Source organism: Myodes glareolus, chromosome 1, assembly GCF_982192425.1.
Source record: "Myodes glareolus chromosome 1, mMyoGla1.1, whole genome shotgun sequence".
NCBI lineage: Eukaryota > Metazoa > Chordata > Mammalia > Rodentia > Cricetidae > Myodes > Myodes glareolus.
In genome coordinates, this window is record NC_142026.1 from 115,118,755 (window position 1) to 115,141,434 (window position 22,680).

Here is a 22,680-nt window from a genome sequence, read left to right on the forward strand (position 1 = left end):
CTTCACTAACCCCACATCAGACAGAGGTCTAATCAAGAAATTGGTCATCAAAAGAAAAAATAATCCAATAAAAAAAAATGGAGTACAGACCTAAACAGATAACTCTCAACAGAGGAAGCAAACTGGCTGAAAGACACTTAAGGAAATGTTCAACATCCTTAGTCATCAGAGAAATGCAAATCAAAACAACTCTGAGATTCTATCTATTCTGTAAGATTAAAAACACTGATAACAACTTATGCTGGAGAGGTTGTGGGGTAAAGGAAACACTCCTGCATTGTTGGTGGGAATACAAGCTGGTACAACCCCTTTGGATGTCAGTGTGACGATTTCTCAGAAAATTAGGAAACAGCTTTCCTCAAGACCCAGTAATACCACTTTTGGGTGTATACGTAAAGGATCTCAATTGTGTCACAAGGACATGTGCCCAACTATGTTCATAGCAGCATTGTTTGTCATAGCCAGAACCTGGAAACAACCTAAATGTTGTTTCCCATTCAACCAAAGAATGGGTAAGGAAAATGTGATACATTTACACAATGGAGTACTACGCAGGAGAAAAAATGATAACTTGAATTTTGCTGGAAAATGGATGGAGCTAGAAAACATCATGTTGAGTGAGGTAACCCAGACACAGAAAGACAATTATCACATGTACTCACTCATAAGTGGTTTTAAACATAGGCAAAGAAAACCAGCCCACGAATCACAATCCCAGAGAACCTAGACAACAATGAGGATCCTAAGAGAGGCACACATAGATCTAATCTACATAGGTAGTAGAAAAAGGCAAGATATCCTGAGTAAGTTGGTAGCATGGGGACCTTGGGAGAGGGTTGAAGGGGAGGGGAGAGACAAGAAGGGAGCGGAGAAAAATGTAGAGCTCAATTAAAAAAATAAAATAATAACAAGGCACCAAAGCCTCATTGACTTCTCAACTACAGATCTTTTCCCCAGCTCTAGGGACTGGACAAGTTTTGAATCTCCTGAGAGCCCAGGTCTTTGTTCCTGGGTAGCTTTTTCTTGCTGTGTTCTCAGAGCAAGGTTGAAGGTTTTTCTTCTACCTCTTCAGTAAGAATATTAATCCCAGTTATGAAGGCTCCTTCTTCATTCTATAGTGGTCTCTGAAAGGTCCCTGAGGAATTCGAATCTTAAATGTCCTCCCATAGTCCATCCCATAGATGCATTGAATTATTATTCTTCACATAGTGGCCCTATTTGGGAAGGCTATGGAACACCTTTAGGCTGTGGGGACTGAGTGGCAGAAGTAAGCCATTGGGGGTAGACCTTTGAAGATGATTGCCAAATACCTGGTTCCTTTCACAGTTTCTGCCATCTGGTCAACCAGGATGCACATGGTTGTAGTTCACCACTAACACCTACTGTATAATTTTCTGCTCGAGCATGCAGGGCCCAAAATTTATGAACTTCTGAAACCAAGAGCAAAAGGAGACTTTCCTCTTTTGTCTCTGTCAGGTATTTTTACCAAAGCGACACACAGTCCCACTTCCTTGAAAGGTAGAATTACAGCATAGGTTTTTTTCCCCTTTTATTAAAGAGATACTTTTCTCATAGAATATAATCTGAATACATTTTTCCTTCTAGTTCTTCCTCACCTCCTCTCTCTCTGGATCCACTCCCATTCTGTCTCTCATTATATATATAAAAAAAAGGCTTCTAAGAGGTAACAACAAAATAAAACGTAATAAGATAAAATAAAAACTATGGTATCGAAGTTGGACAAGCCAAGCTAACAGAAAAATAAAAGAGCTCCCAAAGAGCCCCCAAATCACAAGAGTCAGAGGCCTGCTCATGCACACATTCAGAAGTCCCACAAATGTACTAAGTTGAAAGCTGGAGTATCTAGGGCAACAGCTTCTTAAAGACACATTTTGCTGAGTGTGGTGAGCAATCCTGATCCCTCCAGCCTTTGACAGTGTGAAGCACTGGGAGAGGGTGCCTGTACAGCTTGGTCCATCTGTGCTTAAACCACATCTCAGATGCATGCCCCTGAACATGAATTCTGGGCACTGGGCTTACTCTCCCAGCGCCCAGACACACAGAAAACTAAGCCCAATTCCCAGGGTTATTTCAAAGATCAACAGAGAATGAAAATAATAGTTAAGATCCATGAAGGAATCACCATATGCCAGGCACGGCTGATAGTTTGATCAGAAAACACACCCTCAGATGAAGTGTCCAAGGAAAAGCTGTTGAGCAATGGGCTTTTACTCCGAGTTTCATGGCAAGCTCTTGTAAGAAGTTTTCCTTTATTTTTATTTTCTGTGTATGGGTGTGATGCCTGCACATGTATGTCTGTATGGCACATGTGTGCACTGCAGAGGCCAGAACTGAGCAGAAGATTCTTTGGGAGTAGAGTTTTAGATGATGGGAAAGCACCATTTGGATGCTGGGAATGGAGCCTGGGCCTTAGAAACAGTAGCCAGTCCTAACTGCTAAGCTATCTCTCCAGCCCGAAGAATACTTTTTAGTGAGAATTTAATAACCTAACAGAGACATCTATATACTTATAAAAAATCACTATAATTGAAAAACATTTTGATGGTTTCCACCCTGTGTATTTTTATTATTAATAATTAACAAAGAAATATTTTTAATTATTTTCTATCTACATTAAAATCTTTTGCCTTTGAAACAACTAAGGCCAGAAATATTACTCTGTCAAAAGACATGAACATTTTAAAGCCAATTTGCTTTCCAAATTGGTTTCCCTGATTTATTGATCTCATGCCATCTTTGCCAAATTGAATATAATTTCATATTTTTCTAGTTGAGAACTACAATGATATTTTGCTTAAGATTTGAACATTATTAATGAATTGAATAATAAAATGAATAGCAATTTAAATTTTCTCCTTTGAGAATTGTTTTTGTCTTTCCTGCTTACCTGGTATTTTTATTGCTTTGTGAGAGGTTTTTAAATATTAAGAATATTAACCCCTTGTTCATGTCTTTGCTCCAAAATTCACATCTCATTATTCTCCCTTGAATTCAGTTTATGATAATTTGAAGATTCATAAAATCTTATGTATGCTGCAAACTCTTGAAATTTTGTCAACATAACCCCTTCCATTGTTTTATGCTCCAAAATCCCTTAATCTTCCAGAAATCAGAAAGATGAGTGCTTCTTCCTTCTAGGTTTATTTTAAGTCAATAATACTTTTGCCTTGCTCCTTGGGTCAGCCTTGAGTTTCTTTGATGGATGATGGCATGAGAAGAAGGAGAGCATCCCTTCGACTGCAACACAGAGCTGTGCCATAGACCCAGGTCCATGCAAGTGAGGGAGCAGCAACAGTTAAGGCAAATAAGGGCCAAGAAATATAGGCATTGGATTTCCTTCTTGAAAACACTAAATAACGGAAAGACACTTGGTAACTTGTACAGCCTCAGGTTTAGCTCAAGATTTTTAAACCTTGAGGAAGTTTTTGTCTTTTTCCTTAGTTATACATGGCAAATCATACATTGCTCTCACCTTATTTCAGTGCCTCTGTCAAATAAAAACTTAGAATGCCCCCCTCTCTCCCTCCCTCCTTCCCTCTCATTTGGCCATGTAGTCACCATTAAGTTCAGGTGAGTAAGGATCCTATCTGGGAGACAAAAAGCTTGCTGGCTTGATTCCCTACCACGTTGTAAGTTAAGACTGCAGGCAGGGATCCTGACCAAGGCTGAAAAGTATACACAAATAAATCCCCAGCCAACGCTTGATTGGAATAGATATATGGGAGTCGGGGGCAGAATTGACCAGCTGCTGGACCATATGAGAAACACAGAGGATCACGGTGTGGTATAAAAACTGGGCATTTATATGGTACAGCTGGCCATGCATAATCTTCCCCTAATTTATAAGGCGGGAGCATCTGCTCGCTAGCCGCCTCTCTTTCCAGTTTTCTAACAGCCTTACCCTTGAGCCTCTAGGCAGTGAGGCAGCCCCATGATACTGCAGGGAAGAAGGGAGGGCTCTCTCCAGGGAAAAACGAAGGTCCAGGATCCTGTGCAGTGGAAACATCAGGAAGACTCAGATCTACGCTCTTTTCCTGGATGCTTGGCCACTTTTTTTTTTTTTTAAATAGTAGAATTTTGAAATTACATTGTTATATGCAGAACCTTGGGCTGTCATCCCTGGATAGGGTCTTTTTATCCATTAATCCATAAAAGGAAGATTTAGGCCAAAATAACCTCTGATTGTTTCCAGCGAGAGTCAGTATTAGTTTCTGCTTACTTTAAGTCAGTTGGCACTTTCTGGGGCCCACCTGGGAAGGGGATGCAGCGTGACAATGACACTTTCTCTGTTTGTTAGCTGTCACTGTTGGGTTAGCAGAGTTAGAGTCACCCACAACACATCCTGTGAAGGCTTTTCCTAAATGCTTAAAATGAGGAAGTTAGACCTACCCCGAATGTGGGCAGTATTATCCACGGGCTGGGGTCCAAGACTGAAAACAACAGAGGAAGCAAGTGACCACCAGCTGTTGTCTCTGCATCCCAGTGGGGGTGCTGTGACCAGCACTTTGACCTTCCATTGCCGTGCCTCCTCCATGACAATGAAGGCCTGGGTCCTCAAATCTGATCTCAAATAAATTTTCTCTTAATTTACCTTTTCTCCTTAGGAATGTCCTCACAAGAAAAGCAGCCAAGGCTCCCTCTTAGCCTTTTAACTGCCTGCCACAACCCTCTGACAGGCCTGTCTTCACTCAACGTTCCTCCCTTCTTCCCCCACGCTCTTCACGCTGCTTCCAGGGAGCGAAAGTTTAGGTGGCAATAGGCCCAGGTTCCTACTGCTTTTCTTTTGAACTCTTAGTGGGTGGTAGATGCTTGGAATATTGATGTCTAAGATTCAGAGGAATGAAAATCTTAACAGTAGAACTTCATCTTCTGGGTCATGAGGGTAAAATCATGGAAAGAGAAGTGTCACCTTGCCTTTTAGTCACACCGCTTTGGAAGAAGCCCAGTGTCCTAGACGAGGCATTAGCATTTATTCTGCCACTTATATAAAGTTGTGATGTTGACTGAGGCACCTAGCCTCTCTGAGTCTGTGTTTCTAGAACTTCGCAGTGGGGTTAAGAGCTCGAACTCATGTAAAAATATGTTCAAAGACATAAGATCCTGGACAAATATTAGCGGCTACAATTTGATCTTTGTGGACATGTAGAAGAGTAGGTTTATAAGAAAGTGACATAATTACCATTCAAACCAGGATATCTTTGAGGGAGAAGAAAGTGAAGACTCCTGGGGTAATAGCAAACCATCCAAGGAGAGCCTGGGTATACTGGCATTCTTGTCCACAAGAGGCGTTAGAAGCTGTGAAAGCCGTAATGAAAACGGAGCCTATTACATGAACGACAGCAAAAAATTAGCAGAGAGGTCACAGGCAGGAATCCTCATTCACAATTTCCTAGTAGTAATTTACAAATAGCTCTGTCAGGAGCACAACCTTCATATACACACATGCATGCATAAAGCTTTTACAAGACCATTGGCCAAAAGGACTATATAGTTCACACTGGTACCAACCTCATTACTAGTCTTTGGGGCCAAGGGTGGTTGTTTCCAGGTATCTTATACACGCCTCATGGTACCTTTCACAATATTGCCCCAACCTGTGAAGGTTTTCACAACTGACTATGGCCTGTGTATTCCCAATGCTGGGCCATTATAGTCCCAAATAAATTCTACTGTTCTTTCAAGAGCTTCCCTTTGATATCTAAGTTGATAAAGACATGTTCTAAGTACTCATTATATCAGCTTTCTTTGAACATTACCACACACCCAAGAGGAGACAAAAACAACTGAGCAAACAAACAAAGAACTTCTTCTTGTATATATTATGTATTTGAGGACACTAATATTAAAAAATACTCAGTGATCTTTAAATTGCATTAAGTGATCTTTCAGTATTGCCCCTTGACCTGGAAACACATAGACTGTGCATTTTGTTGAGTCTTTTGTTCCCCACCCACAAGGGTTAACAAGGCCCTTGGCAAGGGGTTGAGATGGTTTCAGCAACAGTTTGCACATATGCAGCAAAGATCCTGTTGGTCCTTTCTCACGCTCTACTTCAACTGTCTCCTCATCCTGGAACCCACAGGCTTGCCTTTGACTGTCCACAACCATTCCTTCGTGACTTGCCTAAGGTCCACATTCACCAATACAACATTGCTCAATACCAACGTTTAGTGATGCATCCATGAAGTGTAAGAGTCATCAGAGATGCTCACGCAAGGATGGCCGAGCTGTCGAGTTGGCCAAATTTCTAGGTGATCCTTATGAGTCCAAGACAAATGGATTCAACTAATAACGAAAGCAGAAAGTTGCTCTTGTGATCATCTGGGCCAACAGCTCTTAAAGTGGAACTCAACCAGGGCTTCAGCCATCACCTCTGGACTTGTTAGAAATACAAATCAGTGTAACTCTGGAGGTGGGCTGGTTTTCTGTGTTGTAATCTGCCTTTTCCTGGAACCTTCTCTGTGGTTGTGAACAGGGTGGGAAGTCAGGTGTAAAGGTCTACTGAGGATCCACCTCATTGGCTGTGGTCCTCAGCTCTCTCATTGTGCTGGGTCGGGGGAGGAGCTGCTAAAGAAAAGAGGCTCCCGAAGAGCCATGCCCTGTGGTAAACCAGAGCCCAAGGGTTGATAATGACACTTCACGAAAAAAATCCCCTGAGAATCCAGCCACCGAGGCGACCTGGTTCCCTCTAGACACAAAGATGGTTCACTGTCCAAGTAGTTTCAGCTCTGCTTTCGGTGGTTAGCTGTTGCTCATCCTCAGGGTATGTGATGTAAGACTCTTCTAATTATTGCCACCTGTGGCAGATGGTGGGGCAGCTCAGTCACACCTCTTTCTGTCCCACTGGTGGGAAAGAACCGGGAGGGGCGGGGACAGACAGTTCACTCTTTCCGGTCCCAGCCTTTCCAGCCTTCAGCCAGTTGGTTCCAACTATCTAAATGGCTCTCATATAACTAAAATCTATCCTGTCTCTCCTATAATACGCTTAATGTGCTCTTCTTAAACAAACAAATTCGGAAAGGTTTCAAATGAGCTAAAATCACTGAGAAGGTGCTTCGAAGAGCTCACATATACCGCACCCATAGTTTCCTGCATTAATAGTGTCAGATGTTAGCAACACACGCTCATCGGAATTGATGACCTAAAATTCATACACTCTTATGAGCTAAAGTCTCTCTTTTCCAAACACAAATGTTCTTGGTTTTATCTACTGCTTTTTCGTTATTGTTCCTGGATATCATTCAAGGGAACGCGTTAAAAGTAATTAACGTATGACATTTGGGTCCTGACCTAGAGGTATTGCATAGTGGGCTGCTGCAAGATGGTCTTTCTCTGATGCTGTCCAAAGACCTTTGTCAGATTCAGGAGTCTTTTATCTTCTGCTGGCATCTACAAAGTGCTGACAAGTTAACTTACTCACTTCCAAGTAGACTAAAGATCGCATGTCCCTATAGTTCCTGATGACGCTTCTGTTCTTTGGTGAAGCACTGAAAAACACGAAGTCTAAAACCCCAAGTTTATATGTATTTAAAGTAAGAAAATTATAGAAAGTTTCTTAGGAGTGATTGGTAAAAGCTGCCAGGTTGATAAACAGAGTCAGAAAAAAATTTATTAGTTGAACTTAAAAACTTCAGTAAATGCAAAGGATTTGAAGTTATAATTTTTACAAAAAGTGCAAAAATACATAGTATCTTGACTTTCTTTTCAGTCAAGGACCCCCTAATGTTTATATACACATTATTGAACCAGTTTGGGGTTGAGGTTTTACTGTCCTTCTGTTCTAGACGAAAAACTTCTTCCTAGTTATGAGTGGATTATATTTGTACTATGGTTAAAAAAAAATGAACGACTTTGTCAGAAGAGTGACTGACTGATGACCGATTTTTAATTCCCACTAACTAATTAGAGCCCCTTAAGTTACCGTGGGAAGCAGATATCTGTTCCTGAGAGGCAAAGGAGAGACAACGGTCTTCTATTTGGCTCTTTGTGTCAGCATCATGGTTTACAACGGGTGCATTTGGTATTTACTGGATATGTATGAAAAGAAGTGTGATTGAGTGAATTAAGGATTCAATTTTAGCCCTATTCTAGTTTTAGTTTTAGAAAGCTTACTCCGGATATATATGAAAATCAGAAGGAAGGAGGCAACAGTAGGCTGGATACCAAACAGGAAGTCTGTGGCAAGCCTTGGTAGTGATCAAGACCCTTACCTAGTTTTGCCAGTAAATAATTAGTCTAGTCTGGAAAACGCAACTGGCTTATTAACTGGACCGAGGAAGGCTGACAGCCCGCATGTGGGATCCTATGTTATCACATGATGTGAGTATCCCATCATGGGTATATGTGCTTTGTTCTTTCAAGTCATGAATCTGGACAAGCATTTCACGACTAGATGCGACCATGTCCTTTGGAACTTATGAAAAGTCAAATGGACCCCATCTTGACAATCACACTGTTATTTAAAAATGTAACTTGGTGGAGTGTGCATGGCTAAACAGCTTCCTGTCTTTCCAGAACTGGCTGGCTAAAAGATTGTAGGCTCCCAGTTGCGATAAACAGCCCTACCCTGCAGCCTTCTAGCTTCTGCCCCTACCAACCATCCCCAAAGTGTTGAAACAAGTGATTCAGGATTACACTCCCTATCTTCTTGACTCTTCAAAAATCCCCTTCCCTGTCCCTTGTCAGAACACACCCTGGGTCCGCCCTTGGTTGAGTACCAAAAGTGCCATTCCTATTTTCAAACAAATTCTTCTTTGGCTCGTGGTATTTCTTCGGGTTGGCAATTCTGTGGCACAAATGGACTGTAGGCTGCGTAGGATCCACAAGCAAGGGGGTTCACTCTGAAAAGGGGACCCATTCAGTCTCTTTCCCAGGCACAGAGATTGTGGGCAGGTGTTTATGCAGCAGAAGCTGAGCCCTGTGCAGCTGTGAGGATAGGTACTGTCGGCGTGTTAGGACCTCCCCTTACCTAGAGACAAACCTCTGGGCAAGTCGATGAGGGAGTTTCTAGATTGGGTTAATCAAGGTGAGGAGAGCCACTCTACATGTGGGCGACACCATCGTGTAGGCTGAAGGGCCAACACTGAATAATAAGCAAGCTGAACACAAGTATCCATCTTGATCTAAGTCCTTAGTGCAAGTGCCACTGCTCCGACCTCGACAACAGCCCCACCATGATGGGCTGTACCTTCAAATTGTGGAAGTCAGCCTGTGTTCTGTAAGTTGTGTTTGTCAGGAATTTTGTCGTCAGCACAGTGAGGAAAGTAACGTAGCAGTGTTGACTCGGCAGCCAGGGCTTCCTTGGTCTGAGCTGAGTAGTCTTAGTACCCCATCAACCAACAGTCATGACTCGCAAACACCCGGCTTGTTGGCATGCTTTGGAGGGCACAGTGATTCCCTAGGGGAGTGAACACATCTGTATTTGGCTTGGCCTCTATATTCCATGATGCCTCTGTGTGGCCAGAGCTGTGGGCTTCCTGAATGTTTCATCGGCCTTCGTGTTTCATCATACAACTCTGCTTCTCACTAAAGAACCCCAAATGAACTGGCATTGGGTCCCCTTGCTGCTGGACCTGGAATATGAGAGTTTGTGTTGCCTGCCGCTACAAAAGCTAATGAATGGAGCCCATGAGTTGACTCTTTCTGTTGTGCCTAATTCAGAGCCACTGAGAAGGCAACAGATTGGCATCCTGGTGATCTGCTTTATACCTCTCCCTGGGTACCAGACTCCGCAGTGAATGAAACAGGAAAATGAGAGCTTGTCATTATAAGGTGTACTTATGCCCCTCTGATCATGGCACGGGCACCCCTCTCCTCTCGATGACCGACACCTCCCAGTCGTTATCGCCTCTCTCTGTGTAGCTGGGTTTGCATAGTCCCAAATCCACGGGGTAAGATCTGCACATGAAGGTAGCAGCCATCCTGCACCATGTGTCCAGTCTTCTGTTAGCAGGGCGTCTTACTGGTAAACCTCTGCATGTAGGAGCAATCCCTGCGCAACCACAAGCAGTTGTGTGGAGACAGAGTCATAAGGCTCAGAGGGTAGGAGAAGACCCTCTTCCTCGGCCTCCCCTCTCCTCCCTTCTCCACCGAGGTAATTTTATGAGCTGTCCTGATCTTTTGCTAAATATAAATAACTTTAATTATATATTGTGAAAGCAAATGTGTTTGGCAGATGAGGGATTTGTAGCATCCCCTATCCTGAGGGTGTGCCTGTTTCCTGTGAGCTATCTGCATTACTGAGGACTCTCCCAGCTCTTATCTGAACCCAAACCTTCCATAGGACAAGTCTCCTCACTTGTGACTTTCTTTTGTCAGTTTCTTTTCTTCTTTGAATGGCAGGTACCTTGAGGTCACCTGAAAAGAATGAGATTGTGTAGGAAGACGGAGCTCCTGGCCCAAGGGTTCCTCAGCTAAGGAGGATTAGCAGCCCCCCTGCCCCGGGAAAGCCTGTGCACAACAGTTTTCTCTTTATCTACTTGGGACGGCCATCAGTTGTCCTATCAAACTTTACCTGTCTCATCCTCTGCCTTTCTATTCTTGCTCATCCCTGCTGGCCGGCTTGCCATGTCTGGTCTTCATTCTTTGCTTTAAAGGAAATACTTGTATGAATAGCAAGACAGTCATTACATCTCAGTATTCTCATGACTTACAATGGCTTCCACTGAATTAGCAGAAGGGACCTGTAGCTGGTAGTTTTATTACTTTTTACTCTTTGGGGGGGCCTGCCACCCGGCTCCCAAATAAATACACATGGAGGCTTATTCTTCCTTATAAATGCCTGACCTTAGCTTGGCTTGTTTCTAGCCAGCTTTTCTTAACTTAAATTATCCCATCTATCTTTTTCCTCTGGACTTTTATCTTTCTCTATTTCTGTAAATCTTTCTTTACTTCTTACCCTTTGACTTGACTGTGTAGCTAGATGGCTGGCTACTACCATCCTCCTCTTTCTTTTCTTGTTCCTTCTTTTCCTCCTTCTATTTATTCTCTCTGCCTGTCAGTCCCACCTATCCTTCCTCCTGCCTTACTATTGGCTGTTCAGCTCTTTATGAGACCAATCAGGTGTTTTAGACAGGCAAAGTATCACAGCTTCACAGAGTTAAACAAATGCAACATAAAAGAATGCAACACATCTTTCTATCATTAAACAAATATTCCGCAACATAAACAGATGTAACACACCTTCAAATAACAATCCACAACAGGGGCCTATGTGTTTAGTTATTGTAGATGACACTTTTACCAAATGTCACAGTCAGACTTCTGCTGTGAAATACCTGGGTTCCATCAGGGAAGGGGATTTATTTCAGTCTCAAGTCCACCATCTTGAGGAGGTCAATATGGCAGGATCCTGGAGCAGCTATTCCATCCAGTTAAAGGCAGAGAGAGAATGAACACTTGTATACACATACTCAATGCCCCCAGGACCTAAATGCAGGGAATGGCGTCACCCTTTTAGGCTGGGTCTTTTCCACATCAATTAACATGGTAAAGATGACTCCCTCCCCAGAAGTTCACAGACCAGCCCGGTCTAGACAATGCTTTATTGGGATTCTCTGCCCATCCCATTCACTGTATCAATGTCTTGTGCTAGAGCAGCGGTTCTCAATCTGTGGGTTGCAACCCTTTCATGGGGATCACCTGACGCCCTCAGAAAACACTGCTATTCGTATTACTATTCATAACAGTAGCAAAATTACCACTGTGTAGTAAAAATGAAAATAATTTTATGGTTGGGAGTCACCACAACATGAGGAACTGAACCAAAGGATTGCAGCACTAGGAAGGCTGGGAACCACTGCTCCAGAGTTTGGTTGGGGTGGTGCCACGCTCCCTCTCTGTAGGACTTAGGACAAGCACTGAGCTGTCAAGGAAGGACAAGGTCTCTGACTTAAACCTGACAGACATTTATTTCTTACCAGCGCCGAACTAGTCAGCAGATTCTGTTCTGTGAAATCATTCGGGACCCATATGCATGAAGACATCTTGACCAGGCAGCCCATGGCTTTAGAAACAGAAAAACAGGAATGATTCAAAAGCGACTGTCTTTCAGAGGATGAACTGGCAGGTGTATATGCCAATTTCATTCACTTCTATGTGGGGAGAGCTAAAATATGTGAGTTTGCCTAGCTTTAAATAAGGCTAAAACGTATCGCAGGCAGGCTGGCACCAACCCTGAAAGTGATGAGCATGATTTTGGGGCAATGATCAATGTCTCAAATCAGTCTCTTCTGATTCTTTAATATCTTTGCAGCACATGACAATAAATATGCTATAATATAATCCCTTCTATTTTGGCATTTTAGGTAGCTTCCAATTTGTTGCTGCTTAAAATCCTCTTTAAGATATATTAGTATATGCAGTATATATTATATATCTTACACACAGTAAAACAAGCATTTGTACCTGTAATTTATTTTATTTATAATGAGTATGTATGTGAGTGTGTGCAAATGGAGGCTAGAGGTGTCAGTTGTGAACCACCTGACACGGGTGCTTCGGAATTCAGATCCTACGAAAGAGCAGTGCTCACTCGTAATCACTGAGCCAACTCTCCAGTTCTTCCCCATACCCTGTAATTTTAATAGCTGCACCTAATTTGACTTTTGAAGCTATCCTTCACTCTAACTCATCATTCGATTTGGGGGGTTATGTGTACCTGCTTTCCAACAATGACACACACAGAAACACATCTTATCAAACTTCTTGGGTTTTGTTGAGTTTTTAAATATAAGATACTATCTCACTTTAGTTTGAGTTTTCTTTTTGGTCTTTTTGAGACCGGGTTTCTCTGTAACTTTGGTACCTGTCCTGGAACTTGCTCTGTAGACCAGGCTGGCCTCAAACTCACAGAGATCCTCCTGTCTCTGCCTCCCAAGTGCTGGGACTAAAGGTATGTGCTGCCACCGCCCAGTTTGAATTTCTTTATGTTCAAAATTTTCATCTTTCCTCGTAAATATTTTTAGTTCTTCTTTTAGCATTGTCTTGAGAAAGTGTCTCGGGTTTTTCAAGTTCATTAAATTCTGAGAAACATAACATAGTAGCACGATATGAGACGGTGTCATTTCCCATGAGGCTCCTTTTCACCTCTTCTGCATTTCTTTCCTCTTCCTGTCCACGTCCAGACACCCCAAAACCAGAACCTTGGGAGAAACACACAGGGGCTTTCCAAGAAAATGTGTCTGGTTGTGCGGGCTCTGATAAATTCCTTAGGTATTGGCAAACCTTTATTATAGATAGTATTTTTTGTTTTAGACAGGTCTCATGTAGCCCATGTTGCTTTTGAATTGTAGCCAAGGATGAGTTTGAACCTGTGATCCTCTTGCTTCCACTTCCCAAACACTGAGATTTTAAACATGTGATGATAGGAATTGAATCAAGGTAAGATACTTGTGTGCTAGGTGAGCACTCTGCCTGTTGAATTATAGCCCTAACTGGCTCATACCTTTAGAACTAAGGGTCCTCAGACACTAAAGTGTCAAATATGAGGATCAGGGATGAAAATAAAGAAGACAAAAACAATAGTTGGGACCAAGCAGTCTTGCATAAGGTGATGACTCAAGCCAGGCTAGTTTATTGGGAAGTACAGCATCATACTGTTTGCCAGCAGAGTGGGAGATGGCCAAGGTCAGCAGAGAGCTAAATCAAGACAATGTTGGCAAAAAGAACCTGAGATACTTTAGACACAGCCACCTAAAGATTAATAAACACAACTCGGAGAAAGTTGGGTTCCCAGAAACTGCAACTTTGACTCCTTTGAGATTCTTGGCTCCAGCTCTAACCAGCATTGCCAAAGTCCACTCCTGGGCAACGACGCAGAACTCAAGTTCCCTTTGTCCTTCTTTCCTGGCCTCTGAGAAAGTCTTGAGTATGTCTGCCTTCCCACACCTAGCTGTAAACAATAAAAACTTTAGATCAAAGCAAGAAATTAGAAATTTTTGCCTGTTGAGAATAAGAGAATTTTCTTCAAAAAAACAACTGAAACCTGTAAAGATATGTGAACGTAGACGAATGTTAGAAACACCATTTTAGATCAAAGGCACGCTTCAGACAGTCCAGACCCTGTTTCCAAAGATGCCCCCAAAGAACAACGCTATGTTAAAACTTCTCAGTAACCAGGAAATAACCAGTTAATGCCTAAAGGTTTTACTTTGACATCATTCTTAGAGCTGAAGAATGAATTAAATTATCCTGCTTTGCTCTGGGTTCCACTGGACTCTAAGGCTTTGCTGGACCCTCTTTGAAGCCTGCATTTGTTTCTCTCGCTCTCTTCTCTCCACTTCACTAAAGCACGTAAGGTTCTGCCCCTGGAAAGAAGGCAGGTCACGTCACTGATGCTGTCCACTGACTTCACAAGCCGCCAGAGACAATGTTCGTCTTCTACACTGTGTTCTGGGTTCACTTCTCGGGAGATCGGTTTTCATTACCTCTCTAAATTTCAGGCAAATACTAAAATAAGTAAAAGTCCCCTCCCCCAGATGCTTATCTGATCTAATTTTTCTAGATGAAAAGAAAAATCTTTTTATGTTCCATTACTGGGCTAGAACCTTTGTGTGCATGAATTACAGTGTGAAATTCCTCCGTAACTTGTAAAAACAGAATTGAAACAAACAAAACCAAAAACAAACAAACAGCCGCAGCAGCAACAACAGTAAGACATGTTGAACCATTGTTGCTGCTTCTCATGATGGAAGTTTGGAGTTGATATTTTCTTTCACTGGCACTTTTAAGGTCAATGGTTTTAAAGGACTAAATTCTATTAAATATGTGTGTAAGGATTTTGCATTATGAAATTAACACCTTTTTTTTAGAAATCTTATAACATGATTTAGAAAAGGAAGACACACTCTTTGAGATTTCTGATCTCTGAATACACAGACCATGGAAAGTGATGGCCTGACTGTGGCCCTTTCTGTCTGGATATCATGGGAACCACATGCTCAATGTCGTTTCTAAAGGGCCTTTGATTCACGAGGAGAGATAAGTATTCAGGTTGCAGCATGTCTACACAATAGATTATTTTTCCACTCTTAAAAAGGTCATATACTTTACTTTTAACGTGGCGATGAACATTGAGAACAGTACACTAAGTTGTTTGTTTGTTTTTTTTGCCAGTCAACAAAGAACAAACACTGAGCAATTCTGCTAAAATAAAATATCTGAAGTAGGTAACCTCAGAAAGTCAAGTGATGGTGGCCAAGGGCTTGGTGGGAGTAAGGAAACCCAGTGTTTCTGTCCTGTAGGGCTCGAATTTAAGAGTATGTGGGGAAAACCAGGAGATGGAGGCGACAGTAGTGGCATAGCAGTGTGTGTGTATTGTAGGCCTACAATGGCTATGTTATATATATTTTACCATAATAAAAAAATCAAACTCCTCCAGATTAGGCTAAAATAGCACCTATAACACCTTTGGAATCAAACTTCTATTTACCTTATTTCCTCCCCAACTCTGGACTGAATTGTGGTGTGAGTGCCTGCAGCAGCAGAGAGGCCTGGATTCCGGGCTGGGAATGTAGCTCGGTTGACAGAGTCTTTGAAAGCCTTGGGTTCCATCCCTAGCACTGCAAAACTTAGGGCTTGGTGGCATCTGTCTACAGTCCCAGCACTCAGGAGGTAGTGACCAGAGAGTCAGAAGTTCAAGGTCATCCTAGGGAGTTGGAGGTCAGCCTGGGATATGTGAGACCCTTCCTCACCATAAATAAATAAATAAATAGGAAAGGAAAGGAAAACGTGCTGGAATAATTTTCTTTTCATTTACCTTTCCTCTTGCCTCTAGATTTTCTTATGTCCTTCCAGGTTTCCCCAGGCCAGATGTTGGACCGGGTTTACTGAAAACAAAAGCTTATTTTGGCTGCGTTGGTGCTGTTTATCCTCTTGTGTCACGCATGGCCTTACGACAGGCATCCAAAGCCATTTGTAAGGCACAGTTGGTGACATCTTTTTCATCTTCGGAGGTCATCCACCCACACAGATGTACTGATACGCTTCTACTGCTCCACAGTAAATGATCTCAACGTTTAGCCACTAAAGACAACAAGCATTCATTTCCTTGTGTTGCTGAGAATGAAAACTTTGGAATGAGTTGGCTGAGTGGTTTGGGACCACAGTCTTTCACGATGTTGAAGTCTGGCCGTCAGATTAGGAAGCAGTAGTCTTAGGTCTTAACCGAGGCCAGAGAACTTAAATAGAAGCGTTAGGTTGATCAAAGAGCTTTTGAGCAGTGAGGCTCAATCTGTTAGCTTGTGGCTTTCTGCATGGCTTTGTTCATGATGCGGCACATCTGTGGCATGCTCAGTGTATGTGAAGAAGTAAAGGCTGGCACAATAGTCTCCCGATTATGCTAGATTCATTCTCGGGTTTCCTTAGGTGGCTCGGTGGAAGAACCATGATCCCCGTGAGTTCTTCCCACAAGGAGAAGTGTGTGCTGCCCTTAGAGAACAGATCTGAGAGATGGATCTAGAAAGCACAAGATAAATATATGTGCTATCCCATTATGATCCAATCTCTACGGAGCACACTCTCTTCTGCTACATGATTGGATTTTGTTTTATAAGCAAGGGGGCCATGGGAGTGTGAATGGTTAGAAGAAAGGACTTGAAGAGACAGACACCCTGGAACCACACCAAAAGTGCCAGCCCTCAGGAGATGACTGTGTCTGGAGTCCTCTAGTTTCCACAGCCCCAATGCTAGGTTTCCTTCAAGACATCTGGAATCCAGCTGTCTCACTGGTCTCATAAGAACACCATTACCCTTGCCACGCTGAGGTAATGGTTTTTCTAGTTCTTCCCACCCCCTTCTTGCTTCCATCTTGGACCATTTATACATTCATAATTTTTCATAAGAAACTTGTCATCTACATGTGCAAGTTCACACATTCACAATTCCAGGGACAGCATCAGTTCTCCCGTGGATCCAGAATTCCAGACTCTCCCAAGAACTCTCACCAGCTGCTGCTCTGTAGTGGTGTGACCGGCTGACGGCTTCCGGCAGCTGGGCCAGCCCCAGGAGGAAGTAGGACACCTGCATCCTGCTGGGCCACATGCCTTCTCTTGGAATTCCCCTCAGATGGCTGGGTGGAAGAAGAACCACGATGTCCGTGGATTCTTGCAATAAAGGTTTCTTCACAGAAGCAGACAGAATGAGTAGATGATAGGGTCAAAGGCCTGCTTGGCCCTCCACTTGCCGGGTATGGAGAGAGATGTCTGGCAGAACTGGGCTGCATCCTTATACTACAGAGATATCTGAGCAGTGCAAGGGGATGAGAGGAATCTCATTTCACTTCCTGATAGATATGTGATCGGGTTCGGGGAGAAAGCACCAGCATGGGAGATGTCTTGGGGATGCCTTTTGTCTGAAGAGTGAGCAAGTTAACAAGGCTCGTGCTTCAAATACCTGAACGCATATATCCAAGGGATACTTCATCCTACTACAGAAACACTTGCTTGACCAACTTTATTGCTGCCCTATTCATAATAGCCAGAAATTGGAAACAACCTAGACGTCCCGCAACAGAAAGAAAAAGGATAAAGAAAATGTGGTATGCTTATTCAATGTCTTTGAAGTTGTGTATTACTCAGTAATACTGGGTATTACCCATCTATTAAAAAATGAAATTTACAAATAAATGGATAGAGCTAGGAAAAAATATCATCCTGAGTGAGGTAATGCAGACCCGGAAAGACAAATATGGTATGTACTCGCTTATATGTTGATATCAGCTATTAAGTCAATGATAACTAAGCTACAATCCATAGAATCACAGAGCTTAGCCATAGAATAAGGGACTAGAGGGTCAGAAAGCTCTTTCTAAGAAATATTTCTTTCTAAGAAATAGAATATATAGTTATAGATGATGGTAAAGGCTAGAACAGGAGGATCAAGTGGGCCTGTGAGAAGAGAGGGGGAGAAGGGAAGGAATATAGCAAAAGACAACTAAAACTAAGGGGCATTTGAGGGGTAGTGTGGAAACCTAGTACAGTAGAAGCTTCCTAAAATATAAACATTTATAAGGGTTATCTAATGAAATAGCCAAATAAAGGAGAGCTGCAGCCTGAACTAGACATCTTTTGTCACCAAATGAGACTTCTAGTACTATGATTGGGTTACATCCAATTGAGTTGTTGGCCAAGGAGGCCTTATGAGAAACTCCGAATAATTCAGGGTTTTGCCAAGACTATAGCTTGCTCTTCAGAAACTAATGGCCAGGCCCCATTGCTGAAGACAGTCACTACACAACTCATTGAACATGGAGAAGTCAAGCCTTCACCTGCATAGAGCCTTCACCCTTATGCGCCAGTGGCTTTGGTACAGGAAGGCACCCTACACACTACCAAAGGTAAAATGCAGACAGCAAAACAGCTACAAACCATTTGTTCTACAATTGTGTCCTGCATGCAAGATGTACTAGTGTAATAGTGCACAAAACTTGTGGGTGTAACCAGCCAATATTAGAGTTCACTTAAGGCCAACTCCACGACATGGAACCCATACCTGACACTGATTGGGTGACCAAGGAGATTAGATAGCCCAGGGACCTAGGGTAATGCCAAATGCTACTAATCAAAAGAAAAAGACTCCTAATGACATTCTTCTATACTCATAGATTAGTGCCTTGCTCAGCCATCATCAGAGAAGCTTCCTCCTGCAGCAGATGGGAACAAATACAGAGACCCTCAGCCAGACATTGTGCAGAGAGTAAGAGACTTTGGAATACTCATCCCTAAATGGGATCTTCATCAAATCCCTCCCCACAGGGCTCAAGGAACCCAGAGGAAGAAGAGAAGAAAAAAACTAAGGGCCAGAGGTGATGGAGGATGCCAAGTCAACAGGGCCTTTAAATAAACAGAATCAATGTACTTATGAACTCATAGAGACTGAGGTATTATGCACAGGACTACATAGGTCTGCACCAAGCAGAGTCCTAGAGCTGAAAGGAGAACTGGACACATTGCCCCTATTCCTAAATCAGAAGCAATCTTCAGTTAATAACCACATGCAAAAGAAAATTTAGTTTTCTCCGAGAGAGTCTCATTGGGAATCAAATTGCTTTTAAGAGTAGGTCCCATGCCCAGCAGTAAATGACCAACAGAAAACAAACTCAACAGGATCTTTGAAGGTTCTTGTCTCACAGTGTCATGTCAGGGCTTTTCCCTCTTTTAAAATTTTATCTTATTGGGGGCTGGAGTGATGGCTCAGTGGTTAAGAGCATTGCCTGCTCTTCCAAAGGTCCTGAGTTCAATTCCCAGCAACCACATGGTGGCTCACAACCATCTGTAATGAGGCCTGATGCCCTCTTCTGTATACATAATAAACAAATAAATATTTTAAAAAATTTTATCTTATTAATTTTTATTTATATATATAATTTATATAAACATATACATACACACATATGTATTTTTTTCACCCTGTGCCTTCTCTTGGAATATTTTCCTTCTGTTTTGTCCATCTCTGATGTGTTAGTTTTTTATCTTATTATATATTAATTATGTATATTATTCCTTAGGAACCTGTTTATTTTCTAATGAGAGACAGAAAGGGTGATATAAATGGGAGGTGAGGTGAGCAGGAACTGGAGAGGGATAGAGGGAGGGGAAACCATAGTCAGGATACATTATGTGAGAAAAAAATCTATTTTCAATAATGGGGAAGAAGAAAGTCAATTGAATATCAAAGATGGTTGAACTTCAATATTGTTACATATATCTAAGCTTCCTATTAAAGGATCAATAATATTTAGATGAATATTCTGCCTATCTACTATCACTCTATGATGTGAGATTCCCCTCTGTATGCTGTGAATACAATTGGTTAATGAATAAAGAAACTGGCTTGGCCTGATAGGGTAGAATAGAACTAGGTGGAGAAAACTAAACTGAATGCTGGGAGAAGGAAGGTGGAGTAAGAGAGAAGTCATGTTGCCCCACTGGAGACAGTTGCCGGAACTTTACCAGTAAGCCACAGCCATGTGGTGATACACAGATTAATAGAAATGGTTTAAATTAATTTGTAAGAGTTAACCAATAAGAAACTAGAGCTAGTGGACTGAGCAGTGATTTAAATAATATAGTTTCTGAGTAATTATCTTGGGGCTGAGCAGCGAGGAACAAACAAGTGATCTCCTACTACAACTCTATAACATGTATTCCTTGGACCTCCTTTCTAATAGTTTCTATTTATAATTACTGATTATATTTTTTACATAATGATTGCTGTTTATCTTGTTTTACATTGCAGTGATGGCATTCTTCCATTCCTGCTGTGGTTTTAGTTTTTAGTTTCTTTCTGATTTTAATTTGGTGAAGCTTTTCCTCCACTGAGGCCTTTGAATGGCTTTAAAAAAATTGAAACAACCTAACTGAGCTGGGTGGTGGTGGCTTCTCCACTTCATTTTTAAGAAGCTTTTGGTACTATACAGTGTTCCATATCAATTAACTGTAGAGGAAAAACATTCAAATGCATTTTATTTTCCAGCATAGTTCTGCAGAGGATGTCTCTGCTCTTCTTTTAGGGCCACTTAGTCATTGTTTGGATTTTTTTACAAACAACAACATTGGTTTAACTGCTGTGACTCAGCACACTTGTTCCTGTGTGAGTGGTTTGTAAAGTCAAATTTAATATGTGTTCCAGAAATTACTGATATTTAAGCAGATGGAAATAGTTGGCTTAATCCCTAAAGTGGTTCAAAGAATTTCATTACTGTTGACACAATTTGGTCTCATCTCAGGGTAGTAAATTCTGACTATCATATACGTGATTGTAGACAAAGACTGTGCATTCATTTTCCAGCCTCTCAGTCCTGAATAATAACATAGAAACTATATTAATTACAACATTGTTTGGCCATTTCTGTGGGTGCTGGGGATCTGAACTGAGGTCCTCACACTGTGTGGCAGGCAGAGAGAGCCACCCCAACCCTACTCCATCCCCAGATCTATTTTATTTCTAGACATAGGACAATACATGAGAGAAATGTTTCTCTGAGAGCTGAATGGTATAGATCAAGAGAACAGATGTTCTGAGTATGGGTTGTATGTGTCAACAATTGGATGTAGTGCACAATATAAGTTCCATATACTTTTAATAATTCATAATTAGGTCACCAGAATTGGAAATGAGACTAGTGTTATTGAGGCCATGAAGCTCGGAGCAGGAAGCTCACAGATTGAAAAAAAATGTTCAAGGAATTTTAGTATATGAGAAAAACATGTTCTTAGTGGTTACTAATGGTTTAATGTTCAGTTAAGAATCATTTTTAACTTGTTAATCAAATGGCATTTTTTTGAAAGGCAACATTTCCCAAAATAATTGCATATTCACACAGGTAATAAAAATCTTATCTTCAAACATTTAACATCTATTAAAATCTAATAAAAAGCCTTTCAAAATGAATTATTATAAAATCATAACTCACTAATTTTCTAAGCCTCACAAAATAAATGTAAAATAAAAAAATATTTTTAAAGTCCACTAGTAAAGATTAAACATTTCTCTTCATTCTTAGTCTTCACATTCCCAGAGTCACATGGGGTTTGCTAATCATCGATTAACACTTGCTTAGGTTTTTAGCAGCCTGACTAAGTCAAAAGGAACACGAACCTCACTTTGGGCCACCCGACTCCCCTGGTCCCTGGGTGTAAATGACAGATCTTCAGACTGTGCCAGGAGTTCCAGGACAGCTAGGGCTGTTACACAAAGAAATCTTATCTCGAAAAACCAAAAATAAAATGAAATAAATGTTTTATTAATTCTTTGAGAATTTCACACAGTATGTTTTCACTATATTCCTTCCCAACTCCTCCTCTAACTCCTCACAGATCCACACCCTCATCTCTGGGTCCTCCTTTTTAATAATTTAATAACTTGTCACTTCTGGCTTATGCTATCTACTCAAGTGTGGTCAATTCACCAAGTGCCAAACCTTTAAAGAAAGTTGACTTCCTCTACCTCAGAAGCCATCGTCTCTGTGTATCTCCTCAGTTAGGTGTTAGGGCTGATGTTGCACCTTGCACTCTGTGCTGAACTGCTGGCTGACTTGATCTAGTACTTGTCTCCTGCAGGTAACTCAGCCGCCGTCACTTCACGAGTATAGTGGTCCTGTCGTGTGCAGAAGACGCTGTTTGACCCTGGCCCTCCCTGACCTCTGACTCTTACACATTCTCCACCCCTTTTTCCTAGGCAGTCATTGAGCCTTGGGGAGGAGGTGTAATACGGTTGTCCCACTTGGGGCTGAGCTCTCCACGGCCGTCTGCTATCTGCACTTTCATGAGTTGTGAGCGTCTGCAGTAACCACCATCAGTTATTTATCTGAGGAGGTCTGACAGCTGCTTCTCTCCAAAGTCTTACACTTAAAATAGTAGAGATCACAGCATGAGAGGAGATTGTTGGAGGAGAAAGACATGGAGAGACAGACAGACAGAGACAAAAGCACAGAGACACAGAGACAGACATACAGACAGAGACAGAAATGAAGAGACACAGAGATAGAGACAGAGAGGCAGAGACAAATTCAAGGAACTATTTGACCAAGCCCTGAGGACTTTATAGATGAGATCCATAAAAGTTTGTTTGCTAACACTGCCCTGGCCATGTCTCAGGATGCCAAAAATCATTTCTGGTATAAATTTAGAATATTAAAAAAATCAAAGGACTTGAGCTGGG